We start from the raw sequence: 25577 nt of genomic DNA, 5'->3' as shown, positions 1-25577 counted from the left end.
AAGCCCGTACACACACATACGATTCATGTCAGAATCATATATGGGTGTACAGAGTCATGAGCAAATCAATCCGGGGACACAGAGCACGGCTGATCGGGAGTGTTTACCCCGATCAGCTGCTAATCGAGTATGTGGGTACCCACCTTTGCAGTAGAGATGTGGAAAGGGAGGGATGCATATAAGGATAGGCAGAGTACAGTAAACACATTTATGTGCAAGTAATGCTCCTGCAGACCACAGCAACAGTGCATATGTACCTGCTTGGAGGTGTTTATCTTTGAACCTGTCACTAGTCATATATCTTGCAAGTGAAGAGACGTATCTCATGTGCCTCTCAGGTGACATAGAGCCTTATGCACTGATGATGATGATGATGATGATTGGTAGCCACTCCTGATTGGCTGTGTGTGTCCTGATCCCTCCCCCGGATACTATATAAATTATTAGCATGGCTGCTGTGTTCCGTGAAGATGCGTCTAGCTGTGCAAGCTGCGCACAAATGTGTCCAATCCTGCATCAGCCCTCATTTTTGTAGTACTACTTCTCCTGTCAGTAAGTAGGATAATGCTGTTGCTATGTATGGGAATATATGGAGGTCATATTTAAGTATCTGTAGGTTTAGGCAAAAAAAAGATTCTTGCAAAATAAATCCCCATTGCATCTACTGTTAAGCAACATATTAAAATCAAAGTTTGATATTTCACAGTTAAGAAAGACGAGTCTATATTTAATTATGTTGTGAATTTCCTTTCAGTGACATGAAGTAGCCTCATACATCGTACCTCTGTATTAATGCTAGCAGATGCTTTACTTACAACATGCCCGAGGAGTGAACCCTTTCTCAGAGTAAGCATAAAATCTGCAGATGCTAGAAAAGTAAGGCAATGTGTTATCTCTGCCAGCGGTGGTTCCTCGCCCTCATTCACCATCAGCGCAGAGTGGAAGCTGTACTGATGAAATGTAGTCATGGCTCCCATTATAAAGAAACAGAAAAGCACATCAGCTTTTTCAGATCTAGAGTTTCCTGAGTTAATTGTAGTCACTCATTCTTCTAAACATGGTAACGTTATTATATATTTCACTACCAATTTTGCTAATAAGTCAGAATTTTTAGAAAAGTCGTAAATTTTAAAAGGACTCGTGCATTTCTCAGAGTCCGTCATTTAGCAATGGAGCAACCTGTCAGCTTGTGTGAGGGTACCTATAACTAGGGGGGACTTTAGGTACTAAGGGAAAAGATCTAAATCGAACCAAAATGGATGTGCTCACCGGACATAGGGATAGCTTTCCCCGCCTACTGTACCTTTAGCAAAAGCTGCTTAAGGCTATTTAACTAGAATTGCGGAGAGGCAAGTACTGCTGGCTTTACTCCTATCACTCTTGTCATCTCAGGACAGTTGGGTGTCTGTACACGACCAAATAATTTATTATAGACATGACCAAATACTTTATTACTAAAATAAAGCATTTGTTCATTTCCAAAAAATAAAAATATTTTGTTATGAATTTATGTTTTCCTTGCAAGGACACAGACTCTGTAAAGAGCCCCAGTGCTGGTGAAGGCTAGGGACTAGGAGTATCATTTATCTTTTATGCAATCACTTTACATATGAGTTTTTACCTTCCTGAAAAATTGGTAAATGGAGCATTTTTACAGTCCGCATTTGGGGAGTGCATTTGTGATAAAAAAAAATAAAAAATCAGCAGCAGATACAGATGTGTCTTCATACACTATTGCTGCTGTCAGGCCGAACATTCCTTCCTGGTGCACCAGGTCATGTGAGATCGGTTTGCGCCAAGTGTCTTTTTTGCTAGTATGTGCTTCTTAATCACAAACTGATTCAAGATACTGCACTGATTAATTTAATATGCAACACTCGTCCAGTTGCGACTAAAGCTGGATACACACCTAACAGTTATGCCTGTGGATCCGCCGTCTTTCTGACTGAGCGGCCGATCAAGGCAAGTGTACACACTTACTGATCAGCCGATTGATATGTCGGTCCCTGTCATGCAGCTGGGTGGACATTTGAATTTGCCTACCCAGCTGTGATGTCAGCCCCCACATCAAGTATCCGTACATACAGCACGATGCGCCGATATATGTCCAAATATATCGGCCATCGGCTGTGCTGCATGGCTGATACGAGATGTCTGTGAATTATGTACTTCACAGACATGTTGCTGGTCCATGATTCAGAAGATAAAGGGTTGAGTGGGTCACTGCGCCGTAGGGATCTTTAGCAAGCCTGGGAGAATACGGGAGTTCTCTACAAAGAAGAAAAGAAGACTGTTGTGGGCGCACTCTTAGTTAGAATAGAGATGAGAAATATAAAAATATATCTTTAATTTAATTGGAATTAAAAGGATAAGGTATCCTGTAAAACAAAAAACACTGATACCAGCCGGCATGGTTAGACACTAAAAAACACTGGACGTGACTATTCAAGTATCAATAATCATATTGTCACACCATGAAACAATTTGTATTGATATAAACTGAATTAACAGTCAATTCATGAATTCAAATCCCGGTACGGAATTAGTCACCAGCTTAGATCAGGGGTATCCCTGATGGCTGTGGGCTAAACAGATAAAAACCTGCGCAAATTATGATCTGCAACCCAAATGGGTGATAACAAAAGATGAGTTAAAGAGAGAAAATAGTGGTGAATCTGCTGTCAGTGTTAGGTACAGTAATTTATGTGTGGCGGATCCTACTACACTGAGTATTCCTAGGAGGTCACCCATCCAAGTACTGACCAAGCCCAACACTGCTTAGCTTCCAAGATCGGACGGTATTGGGCATTGACAGTGTGGTATGGTAGTAGATCGCTAATTGCGCTCCCCCTCTGGAATCACCGATGAGAGTTCACCGAACGTGATTAGAGGAAAAGATAGTATTGCACAAATATTTGTGAGTAAATGTGTACAGATGGATCTGCTGCCAGCGTTAGACAACGGTGTGGGCCCTCTATACTGATATACCTAATGATACCAATGAATCGCTGGTGAGAGTTCACGAAAAATAGAAAGTGATTGTGGGGGATAGAGAAAATAGAATAAAGGGAAAAAATGGTGGAGTACCAGTCGGCATGTATATGCGTTTATACTCCACTACACAAATTCTATTATACAGAATGATTGCACAGTCTATAGGTAAGAGTTATTACAGGTCAAATAGAGGAATGAACAGTAGGTGTGAGCAGATGCCCTATTTCTCAATTGATATCAATTCTATTATAAAGTGAATACAATATTCCAATTAGGATTCACAGGTTAAATAACTGCTGATAGCATGTATAAGTAAATTTAAGCAGGTTCTGAGATAGGTATCTAGCACCAGATTGGGTAAAAAAAACTAGCACCAGTACCCCTGATCGAAGTTATAAATTACACTCCTGCACTGGTGTTCCCTTAGTGATGACAAGGAATAATCCCAATACAGCAACTACCAGTCACATAAGGTAAATAATATATATTGGACCGTGATACTCAGCGTGGACACGGATAATACATCACCGCTCAGTATGTCTGTAATAAGTGTGGCGGTCCGGCAGAATAGATGCAGTTGGTGAGGGGTCCGTGTACTGGGAAGGGGAGTGGAAGACACGTTTCGCCCGACGGAGTTCCCAAGATGACTCCCAATAGTAACGTGTCTCAAAAAGAAAAATGGATTCTCCCTAGTGGGCGTTGATCCCTGCTTATGAGTACCAATTGCCTTATGATGAAAGGTATGGTAATTTTGGGTGTCTGTTTAAAGTACACCAATAGTCAGACTTTGTTGTAAAAGTATAAAAAAATTTGATTTATTAATTAACAAGTGACAGAAAATAACAATCAAAGAATGGGAAAAGCTAGAATGGAACCGGTACAGGTAGATGGAGCCACAGGTTTTATGAGGCAGAGTACCCTGGGAAATACCCTGCGTAGGCTCCTAGTGATTATTCACAAAAGCAGACAACCAGTCCAGAGAGTCCGTTGATCAAAGGTGGCACATCAGGATATCACAAAAAAAGGAAAGAGAGGCGCCCGTATCTTACAACCTTGGTGAACTTCCAGATGCCGCACAATATGGAAGAATGGGGAAGCTGTCAATCCCCAAAAATTAACAGTAACAAGATAAAAGAACCAAAACGTGCGCAAAAGGAAGAGCCAAACTAAAAATATATTAATCTATTTTATTAAATAGTAATTGTAGTTATTAAAAAATATTCAATTCAAATATATATTCCTCGGAGTGACCACAGTAGGATATTACAAATGAATTTAAAATAAATAAAACAACATAATCATAAAATATATTACCAACTAGTTGTTCACATATATGATTAATATTCTAAAGGATCAATAATGGATACAGATATATATAATCCTGAAGAACAATGGCTGGCCAGCCTTAATTAATACTTAATAAATTGTGCACAAATAGGATGTATCAAAAGATCGAATAGAAAAATGAAAGATTGTTGTCTAGAAGATATCATATAATTTGCATAGATGGTAAGAGCTCAGGATTCTTCCAACAACAGTCTAAAATAGTAATAGTTAGCCGTTATATATGTATCCAAAAGTCTCGTGAGGGAATTAACCTCATACGGCTGCTGATGTAATTGCTAAATGTTGGAGCTAATGAATAGACACCAGTCCCGTCTTTTAGACCAAAAACTAATGAAAGTCTCGGTAAAAGCACCTAGCCTTAGGCAGCTGTTTAATGTGGGCAGCCAATGCCGTGATAATGCAGTCCCGCAACAAGATGATAAATGTGAACAAAAAATACTGGAACAAAGTCCCGAATGACTCAAATAGCACCTAGCCCAACGAGGCCATATATGTGGGTAGCTATAATGACGGGATAATGTATAAATGAATAAACCCCGTATCACTCGTAGCAGTCTCACCCGTGCCAGTGAATGCAATAGCCGTCCGTCCGGCCGGATGTTCACCGGACCTCCGCCGTTACCAATCCACAAGCCGTTCAGTGCTGCACTGCCTGGGTGCTCCTCCGACAGTGCAGCTGGATAATCCTTTAGGCTGGGATGTTAAAGAGGAAAATAACTGTGGCGGTTATGGGCAGGTTAGGGCTGTTGGTGATGTCCGTTCGTCTCCCAATCGCAGAGAGATGGTGTATAACCGTGGATCACTCCAGAGCCGTTCAACCTAACGCGTTTCTCGACCGTAGGCACTGGTCGTTTCATCAGAGCCGGACGGACGGCTATTGCATTCACTGGCACGGGTGAGACTGCTACGAGTGATACGGGGTTTATTCATTTATACATTATCCCGTCATTATAGCTACCCACATATATGGCCTCGTTGGGCTAGGTGCTATTTGAGTCATTCGGGACTTTGTTCCAGTATTTTTTGTTCACATTTATCATCTTGTTGCGGGACTGCATTATCACGGCATTGGCTGCCCACATTAAACAGCTGCCTAAGGCTAGGTGCTTTTACCGAGACTTTCATTAGTTTTTGGTCTAAAAGACGGGACTGGTGTCTATTCATTAGCTCCAACATTTAGCAATTACATCAGCAGCCGTATGAGGTTAATTCCCTCACGAGACTTTTGGATACATATATAACGGCTAACTATTACTATTTTAGACTGTTGTTGGAAGAATCCTGAGCTCTTACCATCTATGCAAATTATATGATATCTTCTAGACAACAATCTTTCATTTTTCTATTCGATCTTTTGATACATCCTATTTGTGCACAATTTATTAAGTATTAATTAAGGCTGGCCAGCCATTGTTCTTCAGGATTATATATATCTGTATCCATTATTGATCCTTTAGAATATTAATCATATATGTGAACAACTAGTTGGTAATATATTTTATGATTATGTTGTTTTATTTATTTTAAATTCATTTGTAATATCCTACTGTGGTCACTCCGAGGAATATATATTTGAATTGAATATTTTTTAATAACTACAATTACTATTTAATAAAATAGATTAATATATTTTTAGTTTGGCTCTTCCTTTTGCGCACGTTTTGGTTCTTTTATCTTGTTACATCAGGATATCACCTACACATTTCAGGACACCAGGTCCCTTTATCAAGGCTGTATAGCCTATGTGCCCAAGTGTCCTGTATTTAAGGAGAGCCCAGCCATCCAAAAGTATTCCTGAACTTCCGGTTCGGACTTAACCAGGAGTGACGTTGGCTATGCGTTCCACCGTTGGCCAGAAATGTAGTTCAGGTATCCCAGACAAAAGATTTTGCCATGTGGAGTTTGTAATCAAAGGAGGTATGAAGTTCCATGAAATAACGAGAATAGCTTTCAATACATCCAAACGTAAAAAAAATAAGACAAAATATGGTTATAAATAACAGTAAGTCAGGAATGGTGCAAATAAAATGGATAATACATATTTAAATAAAATAAAAAATAAAAACCTGGGATATAAAAATCTTGATGGGCATGATGAATATTTGAAGGGAGAGACATTAAATGGATAAATATATGTTACTAAAAAAGGAGGAGACTAGAGGAACCACTAGATATGTATTCGGCTCACAATTTATTTCTTGGATTTTTTTGTGATGACATCCTTTGTATCCTTGAGAAAAGAGGGGGCCTCTGACACCAATGGTTGAAGGAAATGGTCTATGGTCAATAAAACAACAGAAAGAAAAGCCTTCATTACGGAGTCGATTGGATTTATACTGTCCAATAACTTTTTCTTCTTTAATGGCAACTACTATCTTTAACGTAAGGGCACTGCCATGGGCATTCATTTTGCCCCAAGTTACGCCAACCTGTTCATGGCTCTTTGGGAACTTAGAACCATCTATTCTGGTGTAACTTGGGGCATACAGGTACAGATTTGGGGCCGGTATATAGACGACATCATCTTCACCTGGACTGGTGAAAGAAGTGATCTGGATCTTTTCTGCTCCACTCTCAACAATAACAACATCAACTTACAGTTCATTTTCCACATTAGCCAGTCAGAAATCAACTGTTTGGACTTATCCATATATATCAAAGATGTGAATATACACACCAAAACTTATTACAAACCGACAGATACACAGAACTATATTTCAGTGGATAGTGAACATCAAAATAACAGGCTTAAACGCATCCCAAAAAGCCAATTCATCAGGATAAAGAGAAACTGCAGTGAACAATCTGTATGTGAAGCCCAAGTATAACACTTGTAGAAAACCTTTCTTGAGAAAGGTTATCAATCAGAAGCCGCTGAGTCAGCAGTACAACAAACTCTGTCCAGTGACAGGGCGACCCTATTAATAGGTCAAGAGACTATTCATCGAATTTCCAAACCAGACAGTCAATGGGCTTTCCTGCCTGGTTTGATTCAGATTATAAATTATTTGAGCAAATCATCAAGAGACACTGGCATATTTTTCAAGGTGACCCTGTGCTAAAGAACATCATACCAGTGAAGCCAAGATTCATCTATCGCCGAGCTCCTAATTTAAAATATCGCCTAGTGTGCAGTGCATTACAAATCAAAAGCACCAACCCAATCAGAACAGCTGGGTTCCATAGATGTGGCACTTGCCTAGGATGCAGAAACATCAAAACAGACAAATCCAAATATACTGAAATTATTGTAAATGGAACAACCATGTAAATACGTGATTTTATCACGTGTAATACAACTAACGTCATTTGAAAACCTGTATAGTCGAACATTTACGCAACATCAGGAAAGGACTCACAACCCACCATCTTTCTGAACATTTTAAGAAGGAACATCAATGTTCACCAAACTCAATCCGACCTTTTGTTGGTCTCATCCACATTAAAGATACCTGGAAAAATAGAAATAGAAATAGAAATCTTGAAACCAGCCTAGCAAAAGCTGAAATAGGGATGATTTTTAACCTGCAAACGCTCTCTCCTAATGGTCTCAATCAGGACTTTGAGAATAAGTGGTTCCTCTAGTCTCCTCCTTTTTTAGTAACATATTTATCCATTCAATGTCTCTCCCCTCAAATATTCATCATGCCCATCAAGATTTTTATATCCCAGATGCTTTTATTTTTATTTAAATATTTTATTTAAATATGTATTATCCATTTTATTTGCACCATTCCTGTTATTTATAACCACATTTTGTCCCATTTTTTTTTTACATGTTTGAACGCATTGAAAGCTATTCTCGTTATGTCATGGGACTTCATACCTCCTTTGATTACAAACTCCGAATGGCAAAATCTTTTGTCTGGGATACCTGAACTACCTCCGGTTTCGGTGGGTGAACCGCATTTCTGGCTAACTGTGGAACGCATATTTCAACTACTTCCGGTTCCGGCTGGTGAACCGCACTTCCAGCCAACGGTGGAACGCATAGCCAGCGTTACTTCCGGTCCAGACCAGAAGTGCAGGAAATCACACACGTGGCCACTTTTGGATGACTGGGACTCTCCTTAAATACAGGACACTTGGGCACATAGGATATACAGCCTTGATAAAGGGACCTGGTGTTCTGAAACGTGTAGGCGATATCCTGATGTGCCACCTTTGATCAACGGACTCTCTGGACTGGTTTTCTGCTTTTGTGAATAATCACTAGGAGCCTATGCAGGGTATTTCCCGGGGTACTCTGCATCATAACACCTGTGGCTCCATCTATTTTTTGTCACTTGTTGTTTAATAAATCTTGTTTTTTTTATACTTTTACAACAAAGTCTGACTATTGGTGTACTTTAAACAGACACCCAAAATGACCCTACCTTTCATCATAAGGCCATTGGTACTCATAAGCAAGGATCAGCGCCCACTAGGGAGAATCCACTTTTCTTTTTGAGACATATTGCTGGTACATACCCACTGATGTGCCCACAATATATCTATTGAAAGGACTGATATATCTGCCAGTGTGTACCCAGCATAAGATCCACATTCGAGTGAAAACAATATGAAAAGTAAGTTACACCACTCAGTATGGCTCACTCATGCTAGGTTTCTCGTGCTGCATGGAGTATTGGGTATAGTTTACACCATCTACAACGTATAAGTTCAGCGGCAGTCAGACTGACCTCTAGTCAGTCTGGGCCCCAAAACCCATTACCACCCTGATGGTGGCACTGGTTCTACCAACACACATTTTATTAATATAACATAGGCATCATTCAGATCATTGATCCTTTAGAGGGACTATTTAGTTTAGATTGCCTAGATGACTATGTACCTAATTTATAGTTGCTTGTAATGCTGACCTGCAAAAAAAAAGGGAACAGAGAGACGAAAGGGGAGGGTGAAAACAGGGAAAGAGCAAGAGGTAAATGGGAGAGACACTGAGAGAAAAAGAGAGGCAGCAAAGAAGAAGTAAAGAGTAACAGTGTGAATGGATATATGGGGGGGGGGAATAGTGGGACAATGGGGCAATATAGTGGGAAGAAAGAGATCGAAAGGGAAAGAGAGGTAGAGCAGAGAGCAGGGGAGAGAGTTGGAGAAGAAGGGAGGAGAAAAACAGCGTAAGAAAGGAGGAGAGAGATAGAGACAGGGGAAGAAGTGGAGAAAAATGGGAAGGTGGGGAAAAGGGAAAAAAAGAAAACCCTGGCAACGCCAGACGCAACAGCTTGCAAATGGTCTATGACAGGTTTAAAATCCTAGTTTTCCTACAAAGATGTTCAGTCTGTGAATTTTAGAAATCTTTCTTTTGAAGACAAGATTGGACATAGTATAGAAATCCCCCCCAGAAGCTCAGAGAGTTTATGACCATATTTTGGAAATGAGAAGCGCAGTTTGTCTGAATTTTAGCTAAATATTTTTATTACTATTAACATTTATTTATATTGCGCCAGTAAATGTTTTCACTCTTTACATTTGGGAACACAGTAATAAAACAAGATTGGACATTAACACAGAGAGATTAAAGGGCCCAGTTTGCAAGTTTACAATCTTACAATCTATAGGGGGAAAAAATGTGATACATGAGGCTAAGTACCACATATTGCATACTCATCCAGCCAGATTGCACTGGTAAAAAGTGCTTTGTGTCCCAGTAATACAGAGCAATATTTGGCTTGGGGTTGTTTGAATATGGAGAGAACACACATGACACATACATTTCTTTTAAACTGTGCAGAGGGTAGGTAATTATGTAGAATAGCTTAAGGAGGTTATGTGGGTGATTTGGGAACTTGACAAGCTTGTCCGAAGAAATGCGTTTTTAGGGAATACTTGAAGGTTTGGAGGCTAGAGGAGAGTCTTGCGCAAGTAACTGCATTCCACAGACTGGGCGCAGCCTATGAAAATGACTGTAATAGGACTTGGAGCAGGTAATATATGTCAAGGAGAGGAACAGATCGTGTGCAGAACAAAGGGGTTGAGTTGGGAGATATTTTGAGAAAATAGAAGAGGTGTATCTTGGTTTACATTGTTTATGGGCTATATTAGTAGAAGTATTTTATATTGTAATCTGTAAAATATAGGCAGCCAATGTAGGTAGTGACAGAGCGATGCAGCTGTAGAAGAACTTTTTGCAAGAAAAATCAGTCTAGCCACTGCACTCAAAGTAGATTGTAGGGTGACAGTTATGTGTGTGGTGTGGGGGTTAAGAAGAGATTTGGATGTATTAAAAAGTCTGGGCATAGATAAGATATTTGGAGATAATACACATACAATATCAGCCATAGCATTAACACCACTGAAAGGTGAAGTGTATTCATCTCATTACAATGAGACTGTCAAGGGCTGGGATATATTAGGCAGCAAGTGAGTACTCCGTTCTTGAAGTTGATGTTTTGGAAACAGGAAAAATGGGCAAGAGTAAGGATCTGAGCCACTTTTACAATGGGCAAATTGTGATTGGGTCACAGCATATCCAAAATGGCAGGTCTTTCAGGGTGTTCCCGATATGCGGTAGTCAAAGGAAGGACAACTGGCAACAGAGTCATGGGCACCCAAAATTCATTGATGTGTATGGAGAGTGAAAGCTGGCCCATCTGGTCCTATCTCACAGAAGAACTAATGTCAATGTTGGCTATGATAGAATGGTGTCAGGACACCCAGTGCATCACAGCTTTCTATGATGCTGCAGACCTGTCAGTGTGCCCATGATGACCCATGTCCACCACCAAATACGCTTACAGTGGGCACGTGAACATCAGAACTGGACCATGGAGCAATGGAAGTAGGTGACCTGCTCTACATCATGTAGATGGTTGGGTGCATGTACATCGTTTGCCTGGGGAAGAGATGGTTCCAGGATGCACTATAGGAAGAAGGCAAGCTAGTGAGGCAGTGTGATGTTCTGGGCAACGTTCTGCTGGGAATCCTTGGATCCTGGCATTCATGTGCATTCACATGGATGTTACTTTGACACGTACCATCTACCTAAACATTGTTGCAGACCAAGTATACCCCTTCATTGCAATGGTATTTCCTGATGGCAATGGTCTCTTTCAGTAGGATAATGCACAAAAAGTGTTCAGGATTGGTGTGAGGAAAAAGACAAATGTCAGGGTGTTGGCTTGGCCTTAAAATCCCTCAGATCTCAATCTGGATGTGATGAAAAAACTAGTCCGAGCCATGTAGGCCCCACCTCGCTACAGACACGACTAAGATGGTCTACTGCTAACATCTTGGTGCCATTAGTGTTGACTTTTTCTGGATGGTGCTTGAACCATTTCAGCGCATCCAGAGCATGTCACCACACTTGAAAAGCTGAATTAATGAACTGAAAAGCTCTATTCGTTGCCATGTATATATGTTCAAGTACTCATTGAAAATAGGAAACATATTAACGTTAAGGGCCATTCACATGAAAGGCGCATGACAGTATTATTTACTAATATGTAATTAATAGTCCATTCAGTGAGGTTTCTGCATGTAGTGCGCACATACACCTTACCATATGTCACCTTGGGGCAAAATGCATAATGCTCCTCATCGCGCCCTCTTAGTAGGAAGTGGGCATGATGTGGAGGGTGATCGTGGGACTACTCAAAAGTGCTGGAATCCCCTGGAAGTTTCAGTAGAGTAGGATCCTACAGGTGGAATACATACGATTTACCAGAGGGCAGGGTGCCGGCTGTCTATATCCCGATAGCGGCATCCCATTCACCAGAATGCCGGCAGTGGGGCGAGCGCAGAGTCCCCTTGCAGGCTCGGTAGCTTGCTGCGCTTGCCACAGATCTATTCCTACTCTGTGGGTGCCGCGGACACCCACAAAGTGGGAATAGTCCTGTTTTGCTGGGATTCTGGCACCGGTATCCTGACTACTGGGATCCCGAAAACCGACAAATTGAACGGGTACTCAACAGGTGTGCGGGATGTTAACGCACTGTCCAAACCCAATTACCTAATCATTGAACAGAAACTAGTGAAAAGTAATCTATCTGGTCCACTGTGTAGAAATATTGGTTTTCTGTTCTGTCCTCTTCCCTTAAAGCCAATTAATAGTTCTCTCTCATTTGGTGTCCCAGCTGTGTCACTGGATGAGGCTGCGAATGTGCGATACCTGAAATGTTGCAAAAGAAAGAGAAAACAAGTGGCTTCATATCTCAAGCAGATTGAGAGCACAGCTGGAGAATTAGATCCTGCCAGTACCTCAATCAGTTATTTAAAGAACAGACAGGCAACTGTTGGTTTTGACATGCTGACTATTCTACAGTAAATCAGTGTAGGAGCAACTGGCGGTGTCTGTTACCTTACTTGCCCCAGTGAAACACTTCCAAATGTTTATATAACTCAGCATGGTTTTGTATTGCACTCTTCACCCTACTAAAACAACAGAAAGAGTTAATTAAATTCTACAGGTAGAGAACAATGTTTTAGTCATGACACGAGTTGGTAATGTTATGCTACAATTCATACACGTAACTATATAATTCTGTATTCATTATTCCAGTGTTTAGTACACTGTATGAAACTGTGCTTCTTAGTTATAAAACAGTTAAAACAAGATATAATAATTAGCGTACCTCTTAGCTTTTCAAGAAGAAAAATAGGGACAAAGTATGCCCTGGTCTGATCTATCCAAGCTACACCCAGTATTTACTTTCTACTAGTGTAGAAAAGTTTAATAAGTCACCTCTCCCACTGTGGGATCCAAAAATCTGAGCGATTGTACTTGGGGGTCTGAATGACATTAATCGCAATAAATTATAAACATGGTGATCATGCTGTATAAGTGACCGGGTGGTCTTCAGTATGCCGACTGTCGGGATCCCGGCGCACAGTATACCGGTGCCGGAATCCCGACAGCCGGCATACCGACACTTTCTCTGACGTCCTAGTGGATGCTGGGAACTCCGTAAGGACCATGGGGAATAGCGGCTCCGCAGGAGACTGGGCACAACTAAAAGAAAGCTTTTAGACTACCTGGTGTGCACAGGCTCCTCCCACTATGACCCTCCTCCAAGCCTCAGTTAGATTTCTGTGCCCGGCCGAGCTGGATGCACACTAGGGGCTCTCCTGAGCTCCTAGAAAGAAAGTTTATTTTAGGTTTTTTATTTTACAGTGAGACCTGCTGGCAACAGGCTCACTGCATCGAGGGACTAAGGGGAGAAGAAGCGAACCTACCTGCTTGCAGCTAGCTTGGACTTCTTAGGCTACTGGACACCATTAGCTCCAGAGGGATCGACCGCATGGAACTGGCCTTGGTGTTCGTTCCCGGAGCCGCGCCGCCGTCCCCCTTACAGAGCCAGAAGCAAGAAGAGGTCCGGAAAATCGGCGGCAGAAGACATCAGTCTTCACCAAGGTAGCGCACAGCACTGCAGCTGTGCGCCATTGCTCCTCATACACACCTCACACTCCGGTCACTGAGGGTGCAGGGCGCTGAGGGGGGGCGCTCTGAGCAGCAATAAAAACACCTTGGCTGGCAAATATATCACAATATATAGCCCCAGAGGCTATATATGTGATAAATACCCCTGCCAGAATCCATAAAAAAGCGGGAGAAAAGTCCGCGAAAAAGGGGCGGAGCTATCTCCCTCAGCACACTGGCGCCATTTTCTCTTCACAGTGCAGCTGGAAGACAGCTCCCCAGGCTCTCCCCTGTAGTTTGCAGGCTCAAAGGGTTAAAAAGAGAGGGGGAACACTAAATTTAGGCGCAATATTGTATATACAAGCAGCTATTGGGAAAAATTCACTCAATATAGTGTTAATCCCTAAATTATATAGCGCTCTGGTGTGTGCTGGCATACTCTCTCTCTGTCTTCCCAAAGGGCTGTGTGGGGTCCTGTCCTCAGTCAGAGCATTCCCTGTGTGTGTGCGGTGTGTCGGTACGGCTGTGTCGACACGTTTGATGAGGAGGCTTATGTGGTGGCAGAGCAGATGCCGATAAATGTGATGTCGCCCCCTGTGGGGCCGACACCAGAGTGGATGGATAGGTGGAAGGTATAAACCGACAGTGTCAACTCCTTACATAAAAGGCTGGATGACGTAACAGCTGTGGGACAGCCGGCTTCTCAGCCGCGCCTGCCCAGGCGTCTCAAAGGCCATCAGGGGCTCAAAAACGCCCGCTCCCTCAGATGGCAGACACAGATGTCGACACGGAGTCTGACTCCAGTGTCGACGAGGTTGAGACATATACACAATCCACTAGGAACATCCGTTACATGATCCCGGCAATAAAAAATGTGTTACACATTTCTGACATTAACCCAAGTACCACTAAAAAAGGGTTTTATGTGTGGGGAGAAAAAGCAGGCAGTGTTTTGTTCCCCCATCAAATGAGTGAATGAAGTGTGAAAAAGCGTGGGTTCCCCCGATAAGAAACTGGTAATTTCTAAAAAGTTACTGATGGCGTACCCTTTCCCGCCAGAGGATAAGTTACGCTGGGAGATATCCCCTAGGGTGGATAAGGCGCTCACACGTTCGTCAAAAAAGGTGGCACTGCCGTCTTAGGATACGGCCACTTTGAAGGTACCTGCTGATAAAAAGCAGGAGGCTATCCTGAAGTCTGTATTTACACACTCAGGTACTAGACTGAGACTTGCAGATAGTACTGCTGCAGCGTGGTCTGTGACCCTGTCAAACAGGGATACTATTTTGCGAACATAAGAGCATATTAAAGACGTCGTCTTATATATGAGGGATGCACAGAGGGATATTTTGCCGGCTGGCATCCAGAATTAATGCAATGTCCATTCTGTCAGGAGGGTATTAGAGACCCGACACTGGACAGGTGATGCTGACTTTAAAAGGCACATAGAGCCTTATAAGGGTGAGGAATTGTTTAGGGATGGTCTCTGGGACCTCGTATCCACAGCAACAGCTGGGAAGAAAATTTTTTACCTCAGGTTTCCTCACAGCCTAAGAAAGCACTGTATTATCAGGTACAGTCCTTTCGGCTTCAGAAAAGCAAGCGGGTCAAAGGCGCTTCCTTTCTGCACAGAGACGAGGGAAGAGGGAAAAAGCTGCACCAGTCAGCCAGTTCCCAGAATCAAAATTCTTCCCCCGCTTCCTCTGAGTCCACCGCATGACGCGGGGGCTCCACAGGAGTAGCCAGTTATGGTGGGGGGCCGCCTCAAAAATTTCAGCGATCAGTGGGCTCGCTTACAGGTGGATCCCTGGATCCTTCAAGTAGTATAAGCTGGAATTCGAGGCGTCTCCCCCCCGCCGTTTCCTCAAATCTGCCTTGCCGACAACACCCTCAGGCAGGGAGGCTGTGCTAGAGGCAATTCACAAGCTGTATTCCCAGCAGGTGATAGTCAAGGTGCCCCTACTTCAACAAGGATGGGGTTACTATTCCACACTGTTTATGGTACCGAAACCGGACGGTTCGGTGAGACCAGTGGCGGATCTTGCCACGGGCAAGCAGGACTTTTGCCCGGGGCGCCGCCTTCCGGAGGGCGCTGGCGCCATCCGGAGGGCGCCGCACCGTGGCAAGATCCGCCACTGCTGCCCGCTGTGTCCCCGTCCGCCTCCGCTGCCCGCTGCCGTCCCCATCCCCATCCCCGTCCCCGTCCGCCTCCTGAAGGGAACTAGACGCTATGCGTCTAGTTTCCCTTCCTGGAGAGTAACTTTGCTGAGCGGTGCGCGATGACGTCATCGCGCAACGCACAGCAAAGGTCCTCTCTACGAAGGGAACTAGACGCATAGCGTCTAGTTTCCCTTCGTGGAGAGGACCTTTTGCTGTGCGGTGCGCGATGACGTCATCGCGCACCGCTCAGCATTCAAGCGGCGCTTTTAATGTACAGGGGGCGTAATTGACCACGCCCCCTGTATTAGGCCACGCCCCATTTCCTGCCCGGGGCGCAGAGCGCCCCTGAACCGGCCCTGGGTGAGACCCATGTTAAATTTGAAATCCTTGAACACATACATAAAAAAATTCAAGTTCAAGATGGAATCGCTCAGGGCGGTTATTGCAAGCCTGGAGGAGGGGGATTACATGGTATCCCTGGACATCAAGGATGCTTACCTACATGTCCCCATTTACCATCCTCACCAGGAGTACCTCAGATTTGTGGTACAGGATTGCCATTACCAATTCCAAACACTGCCGTTTGGACTGTCCACGGCACCGAGGGTCTTTACCAAGGTAATGGCAGAAATGATGATACTCCTTCGAAAGAAGGGAGTTTTAATTATCCCGTACTTGGACGATCTCCTTATAAAGGCGAGGTCCAAGGAGCAGTTGTTGGTCGGAGTAGCACTATCTCGGGAAGTGCTACAACAGCACGGATGGATTCTATACATTCCAAAGTCACAGCTGGTTCCTACCACACGCCTACTGTTCCTGGGGATGGTTCTGGACACAGAACAGAAAAAAGTATTTCTCCCGCAGGAGAAAGCCAAGGAGCTGTCATCTCTAGTCAGAGACCTCCTGAAACCAAAACAGGTATCGGTGCATCACTGCACACGAGTCCTGGGAAAAATGATAGCTTCTTACGAAGCAGAATTCCATTCGGCAGGTTCCATGCAAGAACCTTTCAGTGGGACCTCTTGGACAAGTGGTCGGGATCGCATATTCAGATGCATCGGCTGATAACCCTGTCTCCAAGGACCAGGGTATCTCTACTGTGGTGGCTGCAGAGTGCTCATCTTCAAGAGGGCCGCAGATTCGGCATACAGGACTGGGTCCTGGTAACCACGGATGCCAGCCTTCGAGGCTGGGGGGCAGTCACACATGGAAGAAATTTCCAAGGACTTTGGTCAAGTCAGGAGTCGTCCCTAATCATAAATATTCTGGAACTGAGGGCCATTTACAATGCCCTAAGTCTGGCAAGGCCTCTGCTTCAAAACCAGCCGGTACTGATCCAATCAGACAACATCACGGCAGTTGCCCATGTAAAACGACAGGGCGGCACAAGAAGCAGGATGGCGATGGCAGAAGCCACAAGGATTCTCTGATGGGCGGAAAATCACGTCTTAGCACTGTCAGCAGTGTTCATTCCGGGAGTGGTCAACTGGGAAGCAGACTTCCTCAGCAGACACGACCTACACCCGGGAGAGTGGGGACTTCATCCAGAAGTCTTCCAACTGTTGGTAAACTGTTGGGAAAGGCCACAGGTGGACATGATGGCGTCCCGCCTAAACAAAAACCTAGATATTGCGCTAGGTCAAGGGACCCTCAGGCGATAGCTGTGGACGCTCTAGTGACACCGTGGGTGTACCAGTCGGTTTATGTATTCCCTCCTCTGCCTCTCATACCAAAGGTACTGAGAATAATAAGACGACGAGGAGTAAGAACGATACTCGTGGTTCCGGATGGGCCAAGAAGAGCCTGGTACCCAGAACTTCAAGAAATGATATCAGAGGACCCATGGCCTCTACCGCTCAGACAGGATCTGCTACAGCAGGGGCCCTGTCTGTTCCAAGACTTACCGCGGCTGCGTTTGACGGCATGGCGGTTGAATTCCGGATCCTAAAGGAAAAGGGCATTCCGGAGGTAGTCATTCCTACGCTGATAAAAGCCAGGAAAGAAGTAACCGCAAACCATTATCACCGTATTTGGCGAAAATATGTTGCGTGGTGTGAGGCCAGGAAGGCCCCAACAGAGGAATTTCAGCTGGGTCGTTTTCTGCACTTCCTACAGTCAGGAGTGACTATGGGCCTAAACTTGGGTTCCATTAAGGTCCAGATTTCGGCTCTGTCGATTTTCTTCCAGAAAGAACTGGCTTCACTGCCTGGAGTTCAGACATTTGTAAAGGGAGTGCTACATATTCAGCCCCCTTTTGTGCCTCCTGTGGCACCTTGGGATCTCAACGTGGTGTTGAGTTTCCTAAAATCACATTGGTTTGAGACACTTAAAACTGTGGATTTGAAATATCTCACGTGGAAAGTGGTCATGTTATTGGCCTTGGCTTCGGCCAGGCGTGTGTCAGAATTGGCGGCTTTGTCATGTAAAAGCCCTTATCTGATTTTCCATATGGATAGGGCAGAATTGAGGACTCGTCCCCAGTTTCTCCCTAAGGTGGTATCAGCTTTTCACTTGAACCAACCTATTGTAGTGCCTGCGGCTACTAGGGACTTGGAAGATTCCAAGTTACTGGACGTAGTCAGAGCCTTAAAAATTTATATTTCCAGGACGGCTGGAGTCAGGAAAATTGACTCGCTTTTTATCCTGTAGGCACCCAACAAAATAGGTGCTCCTGCTTCTAAGCAGACTATTGCTCGCTGAATTTGTAGCACAATTCAGCTGGAGCATTCTGCGGCTGAATTGCCGCATCCTAAATCAGTAAAAGCCCATTCCACGAGGAAAGTGGGCTCATCTTGGGCGGCTGCCCGAGGGGTCTCGGCTTTACAACTTTGCCGAGCTGCAACTTGGTCAGGGGCAAACACGTTTACAAAATTCTACAAATTTGATACCCTGGCTGAGGAGGACCTTGAGTTCTCTCATTCGGTGCTGCAGAGTCATCCGCACTCTCCCGCCCGTTTGGGAGCTTTGGTATAATCCCCATGGTCCTTACGGAGTTCCCAGCATCCACTAGGACGTCAGAGAAAATAAGATTTTACTCACTGGTAAATCTATTTCTCGTAGTCCGTAGTGGATGCTGGGCGCCCATCCCAAGTGCGGATTGTCTGCAATACTTGTATGTAGTTATTGCCTAACTAAGGGTTATTGTTGAGCCATCTGTTGAGAGGCTCAGTTATATTTCATACTGTTAACTGGGTACAGTATCACAAGTTATACGGTGTGATTGGTGTGGCTGGTATGAGTCTTACCCGGGATTCAAAATCCTTCCTTATTGTGTCAGCTCTTCCGGGCACAGTATCCTAACTGAGGCTTGGAGGAGGGTCATAGTGGGAGGAGCCTGTGCACACCAGGTAGTCTAAAAGCTTTCTTTTAGTTGTGCCCAGTCTCCTGCGGAGCCGCTATTCCCCATGGTCCTTACGGAGTTCCCAGCATCCACTACGGACTACGAGAAATAGATTTACCGGTGAGTAAAATCTTATTTTTTCTCCCTCGTGGGGGTCCACGACCCCCCTGGAGGGAGAATAAAATAGCGTGGCGCGTGTAGAGCGCCACCGTGCCCGCAGCGTGGCGAGCGCAGTGAGCCCGCAAGGGGCTCCTTTGCGCTCGCCACGCTGTCGGTATGCCGGTGATCGGGGTGCCGGTATGCTGGTCGCCGGGAGCCCGGCCGCCGTCATACCATACTACACCCAAGTGACCTATATATTTATTAACACTATTAGTGGGGGAATTAAACAACAATGCTTTAATTTGCTTAATTGAGTTTCTATGATATGTATTTAAAACTCATGTTTTGGTATCTTGTTATCAGGACTGCTACGAGAAATCCTGGGCCCCAGTACAACAACTTCCTGAGCCCCCGTACCACCCCTGGAGGGGGTGTGACCACAGCATGCTGAGGGCATGGCCACACCTCTTTGGGGGGCATGTCTAGCACATGAGAAGCAACCACTCACAGGAGCATGGCATGTAGAGAGCCTGGCTGGGCCCAGGTCCTTTTTAGGGGGCATGGCGTAATCACAGGAGGCGTGGCCATGCACCCTTAGAAAAAATACAGAAACAAATTGTATTTTAAGCACTTCCCTGGCCACCCTGCAGCCCAGCATACAGCAGCGTGTGCTGGGCTGAGAATAAGAGCTGAAGTTAATGCTTCCAGGTGAGAAGGGAGTGGGGACCCGGGCCCCTCCATCAGACCTGGGCCCAGGTAATTTGTACCCTCCCCCCCCCCCCCCCCCCTCTTTCGGCACCACTGGTTGTTATTAAAATTTTACAGAAAAATGTTTTGCAATGTATTTTTAAAACAGACACATTTAGTGCTGTATAGAAGCTCTCTGTTTAGCAATCTGATGTCCCTGTTTACTTCAGTCATATATGTGTACTCCTTTTCTGTGCTACAGCATAAGGGTTGATTCAATTAGCCACAAGGGGAGATTTGACATTGCAACAACCTGTGCAGAGCAAAAATATTTAAAATAGCTTTATTCTGAGAATAAAGCAATTTTATTTCTTCAGCCATGAAAGTTTAGAAATACAGGTACAGGTTGAGTATCCCATATCCAAATATTCCGAAATAGGGACTTTTTTCAGCGAGAGTGAGATAGTGAAACCTTTGTTTTCTGATGGCTCAGTGTACACAAACTTTGTCTAATACACAAAGTTATTAAAAATATTGTATTAAATTACCTTCAGGCTGTGTGTATAAGGTGTATATGAAACATAAATGAATTGTGTGAATGTACACACACTTGTTTAATGCACAAAGTTATTAAAAATATTGTCTAAAATGACCATCAGGCTGTGTGTATAAGGTGTATATGAAACATAAATGCATTCTGTGGTTAGATTTAGGTCCCAGCACCATGATATCTCATTATGGGATGCAATTATTCCAAAATACGGAAAAATCCGATATCCAAAATACTTCTGGTCCCAAGCATTTTGGATAAGGGATACTCAACCTGTATTAATAATTTTTAAATAAATAACATCTGGGCGTTTTCGTACGTGTGTGAGTAGGCACATAGATGCGCACATCCTCAAAGACTGGCCTGGCCAAGCTGTAATGAACTCTAATTGGGCAATCCAGTTGCGGGTAAAGGGTGCGAATTGCCGTAGCAATGGCGTATCCCTATTTCACCCCAAATTCACACAGTTTTGTATGCAGCCCAATGGGTCAGCGAACAAAATTGTGCAAATCTGAGCTGCCGTAAAGTGCGTCTCTTTCCGCACTAAATCGCGGGGGCGAGAACTTTGCCCATAATTGAATTAATCCCTTAATCTCCCAGCTGCCTTGTGTTTGATTGTTTACTAACTTGTGGCTATAAAATATCTGACATCACAGCAATTAGAGATGTAGTGATAAATATATGAAAATGCCTATAATCCTCTATCTGGTTAGGTTGAAATAGTGTGATTTCGCTAGAGTACACAAAATATGCATACAGATGCTAGTCTTCATTTATGAGAATTGGTAGTTTTGTGGGATTCGTCTCTATGCCTATTTAATATAGACAACAAAAGTCATGAAAATGGCATAAATTCCAAAGCAGGTCGGTAGCATGTCTTAGGTAGGAAAGTGCAAGCTGAGAGGATAAGAAGCGTGCTTAAGAAAACTTTTTTCAGTTTTAGCACATTTCATGCAGCAATGGTGTTGAGACCACTGAGTAATAGTCAGGCCACTTCCTCCTACTAATCCTGGAGCGCGTTTTCATTCATTTATTTTTATTAATTTTTTCCCTGCTGTTTGCTACCTACAGTATCATACAGATGAATTGTATTCAGTCAGTATATGTCAGCACATGGAGTAATCATAGTTTAAACTGCAGTAGCTGGTTTGGGTGAATTATGTGAAAATGTAATTACGACATTTGAAGGACTTTGTCACCATACAGTAAAGTTCTGTAGATACTTGTGAAAAGAAGAATCAGCATTAAATGTATTGAATTCAGGACTAAAGGTCACTAGCCACAGTATCCGATAACAGTACGTGATGACAGAATATTTTCATAAAGCCATATGTTCTTAGTCTCTTAGTAATGTATTCGGCTATGTACAGAATTTATTAATATTCAAGCTTTCTTGTGGAATTTTATATCATGCTTTGGTAGATTTTCTGGCTTCGGGTCCCAAATCTAAGGACCCTCTTATGTTATGCAGTGCATCTACTGTATTTTCAGGTTTTTTCCATTGAGACTTTTTTCTTTGTAAAGTGAATCCCATAATATCTTGCTACTAATATATCCCTTATTATATACATATTGGGGGTCATTCTGAGTTGATCGCTAGCTGCATTCGTTCGCTTTGCAGCGATGAGGCAAAAAAAGGCACTTCTGCGCATGCGTATGCGGCGCACAATTGCAACGAACAAAAGGTCTAGCGAAGCTTTTCAGTCACACTGCTGGCCGCAGAGTGATTGACAGGAAGAGGGCGTTTCTGGGTGTCAACTGAACGTTTTCAGGGAGGGTTTGCAAAAACGCAGGCGTGCCAAGAAAAACGCAGGCGTGGCTGGGCGAACGCAGGCGTGTTCATGACGTCAAAACAGGAACTGCACAGTCTGAAGTGATCGCAAGCGCTGAGTAGGTATTGAGCTACTGCACAAAAAAAGTTTGCCGCCGCTCTGCAATCCTTTCGTTCGCACTTCTGCTAAGCTAAAATACACTCCCAGTGGGAGGCGGCATAGCGTTTGTACGGCTGCTAAAAACTGCTAGCGAGCGAGCAACTCGGAATGACCACCCTTATCCCATATTATCTTGCTACAAATATAACTAACAGACGTTGATTTTATCAAGCGGTAGCACTCTTTTCCCTATGTACAGATGGACTACATTGTTTATTGAATTGTATTGCACAGATCTTTGTATACGGTAGCACAGATCTTTCTTAAACTAATCAGAGATCTGTTGCAAAAGAGAATGGTCTCATAGTCACCTTGGATCTGTTTTTACATTGATTGTACTATTATCTTTTTTTCTAGTGATTGAATTAGTGGTTATTATAGCAGTAATGCACAGAAATTGCTTTTATTATAAGCTAGACATTTTTGCAATGAACTGAAATTCATATATCCGTCAATATGTTTTCTATCCACAATGGGGCAGTATTGCTTGAAAAAAAGAAGTAAAAGTATGTTTGATGTTAGACCTATCTGTATTTATGGGCAGGAAGGACGATGCATTATTTCCTGCTTATACAACAGTAAGTGCATTAAATCTGGTTTAAGTGTATAACAATAAAATGCAGAAACAATTGACAAGGCCAATAATAGAAATACATGTCTTTGATAAAATCGCGCTTCATAATGAAAGATCGGACTTTGAAAAGCTGATTTGTGCTTGAGCGACGGTCTTTTTTTTTTTCTTCACCAAACAGGTGACATTCATTATTAGGAAAGGTTACATACTGTATTACTCATGTTTATTCTTATTGAAAATAGCTAGCAGCTTGCTGTGTTGTAGTTCATTTACAATATCTCGGCATCCTTTGAAGGTTGCCAAAAAGGAAACATTTTCCAGAGTTAGATTGTTAACACTTCTTTTATTTATGTATTATTTTCTATGAATATTATGTCACATGTATTGTTTCATTGGAGATGATGGCTGAGATTTTGCTTTAGTTCAGCCAACAAGAAAGGGTGGCTACTCCTATTAATGTTAAGACGATCAAGTAAAAAATAATAAAGACTGTTCCGCTAAGAGTACTTTTGCTCAATATATATGGGAAGCATTCCACTACAAAATGTAAGTTTGTTTCTTCTAAAAGCGCTGATTGCAGGTGTGGCAATGCCCAACATCCGTATTTTGACCTGTGTTGCACTACGCCTTTATGAACATTTACCCTTACATACTGTATAACACACACACATATACAGTGGTGTATCCATAATAGGTGCAGGATGTGCGGTGCACTTGGGCCCCTGGGTCCTGGGTGACCTACCCCACACCCCTTTACTTATGTTCTTTAATACTTACCTCTCCACAGTCCTGCAGCATCATTGCATGCACAGCGGGAAAATGGGCATGCAACATTTTTCTTGAGACCTGCACATGTACAGTAAACTTTTCCACAGCGCCAGAGTATAATACTAGCTTGAGCCGCTGGCTAGAGTGGGGGGGATGGGGGGGCAGACAGAGGCTGAACAACGGCTACCCCTTTAGTGCTGACATGCAATTTTAGTTAAAAACACTTTTTCTCTGACGTCCTAAGTGGATGCTGGGGACTCCGTAAGGACCATGGGGAATAGCGGCTCCGCAGGAGACAGGGCACAAAAGTAAAAGCTTTAGGATCAGGTGGTGTGCACTGGCTCCTCCCCCTATGACCCTCCTCCAAGCCTCAGTTAGGTTTTTGTGCCCGGCCGAGAAGGGTGCAATCTAGGTGGCTCTCCTAAAGAGCTGCTTAGAGTAAAAGTTTTGTTAGGTTTTTTATTTTCAGTGAGTCCTGCTGGCAACAGGCTCACTGCAACGAGGGACTTAGGGGAGAAGAAGTGAACTCACCTGCGTGCAGGATGGATTGGCTTCTTAGGCTACTGGACACTAGCTCCAGAGGGACGATCACAGGTACAGCCTGGATGGGTCACCGGAGCCGCGCCGCCGACCCCCTTGCAGATGCTGAAGAGAGAAGAGGTCCAGAAATCGGCGGCTGAAGACTTCCCAGTCTTCTTAAGGTAGCGCACAGCACGGCAGCTGTGCGCCATTGCTCTCAGCACACTTCACACCAACGGTCACTGAGGGTGCAGGGCGCTGGGGGGGGCGCCCTGGGCAGCAATGAAAGTACCTATGCTGGCTAAAAATACATCACATATAGCCTCTGGGGCTATATGGATGTATTTAACCCCTGCCAGGTTGTCAGAAAAACGGGAGAAGAAGCCCGCCGAAAAGGGGGCGGGGCCTATTCTCCTCAGCACACAGCGCCATTTTCCTACACAGCTCCGCTGCTAGGAAGGCTCCCAGGCTCTCCCCTGCACTGCACTACAGAAACAGGGTTAAAACAGAGAGGGGGGGCATTTTGTGTGGCGATATTATAATATATTAAGATGCTATAAGGGAAAACACTTATATAAGGTTGTCCCTGTATAATTATAGCGTTTTGGTGTGTGCTGGCAAACTCTCCCTCTGTCTCCCCAAAGGGCTAGTGGGGTCCTGTCCTCTATCAGAGCATTCCCTGTGTGTGTGCTGTGTGTCGGTACGTGTGTGTCGACATGTATGAGGACGATGTTGGTGAGGAGGCGGAGCAATTGCCTGTAATGGTGATGTCACTCTCTAGGGAGTCGACACCGGAATGGATGGCTTATTTAGGGAATTACGTGATAATGTCAACACGCTGCAAGGTCGGTTGACGACATGAGACGGCCGGCAAACCAATTAGTACCTGTCCAGGCGTCTCAAACACCGTCAGGGGCTTTAAAACGCCCATTACCTCAGTCGGTCGACACAGACACGGACACTGACTCCAGTGTCGACGGTGAAGAAACAAACGTATTTTCCATTAGGGCCACACGTTACATGTTAAGGGCAATGAAGGAGGTGTTACATATTTCTGATACTACAAGTACCACAAAAAAGGGTATTATGTGGGGTGTGAAAAAACTACCTGTAGTTTTTCCTGAATCAGATAAATTAAATGAAGTGTGTGATGATGCGTGGGTTTCCCCCGATAGAAAATTATTGGTGTTATACCCTTTCCCGCCAGAAGTTAGGGCGCGTTGGGAAACACCCCCTAGGGTGGATAA

The 25577-nt window shown here is 43.8% G+C and overlaps 1 protein-coding gene and 1 pseudogene across 7 annotated transcripts in view; one reads left to right on the top strand and one right to left on the bottom strand.

The window, feature by feature from the left end:
• The window catches only part of TBC1D5 (TBC1 domain family member 5), a 1053329-nt gene that overhangs the window by 868001 nt on the left and 159751 nt on the right, over positions 1-25577 (top strand). The gene's annotated exons all lie outside the window — the stretch shown is intronic.
• Positions 2715-2833, bottom strand: LOC134930686 (5S ribosomal RNA; annotated as a pseudogene).

This window comes from Pseudophryne corroboree, chromosome 5, assembly GCF_028390025.1.
Source record: "Pseudophryne corroboree isolate aPseCor3 chromosome 5, aPseCor3.hap2, whole genome shotgun sequence".
Classification (NCBI taxonomy): Eukaryota; Metazoa; Chordata; class Amphibia; order Anura; family Myobatrachidae; genus Pseudophryne; species Pseudophryne corroboree.
Note: the sequence above shows the minus strand (reverse complement) of the source record. Positions and strands in the feature narration are given on the sequence as shown.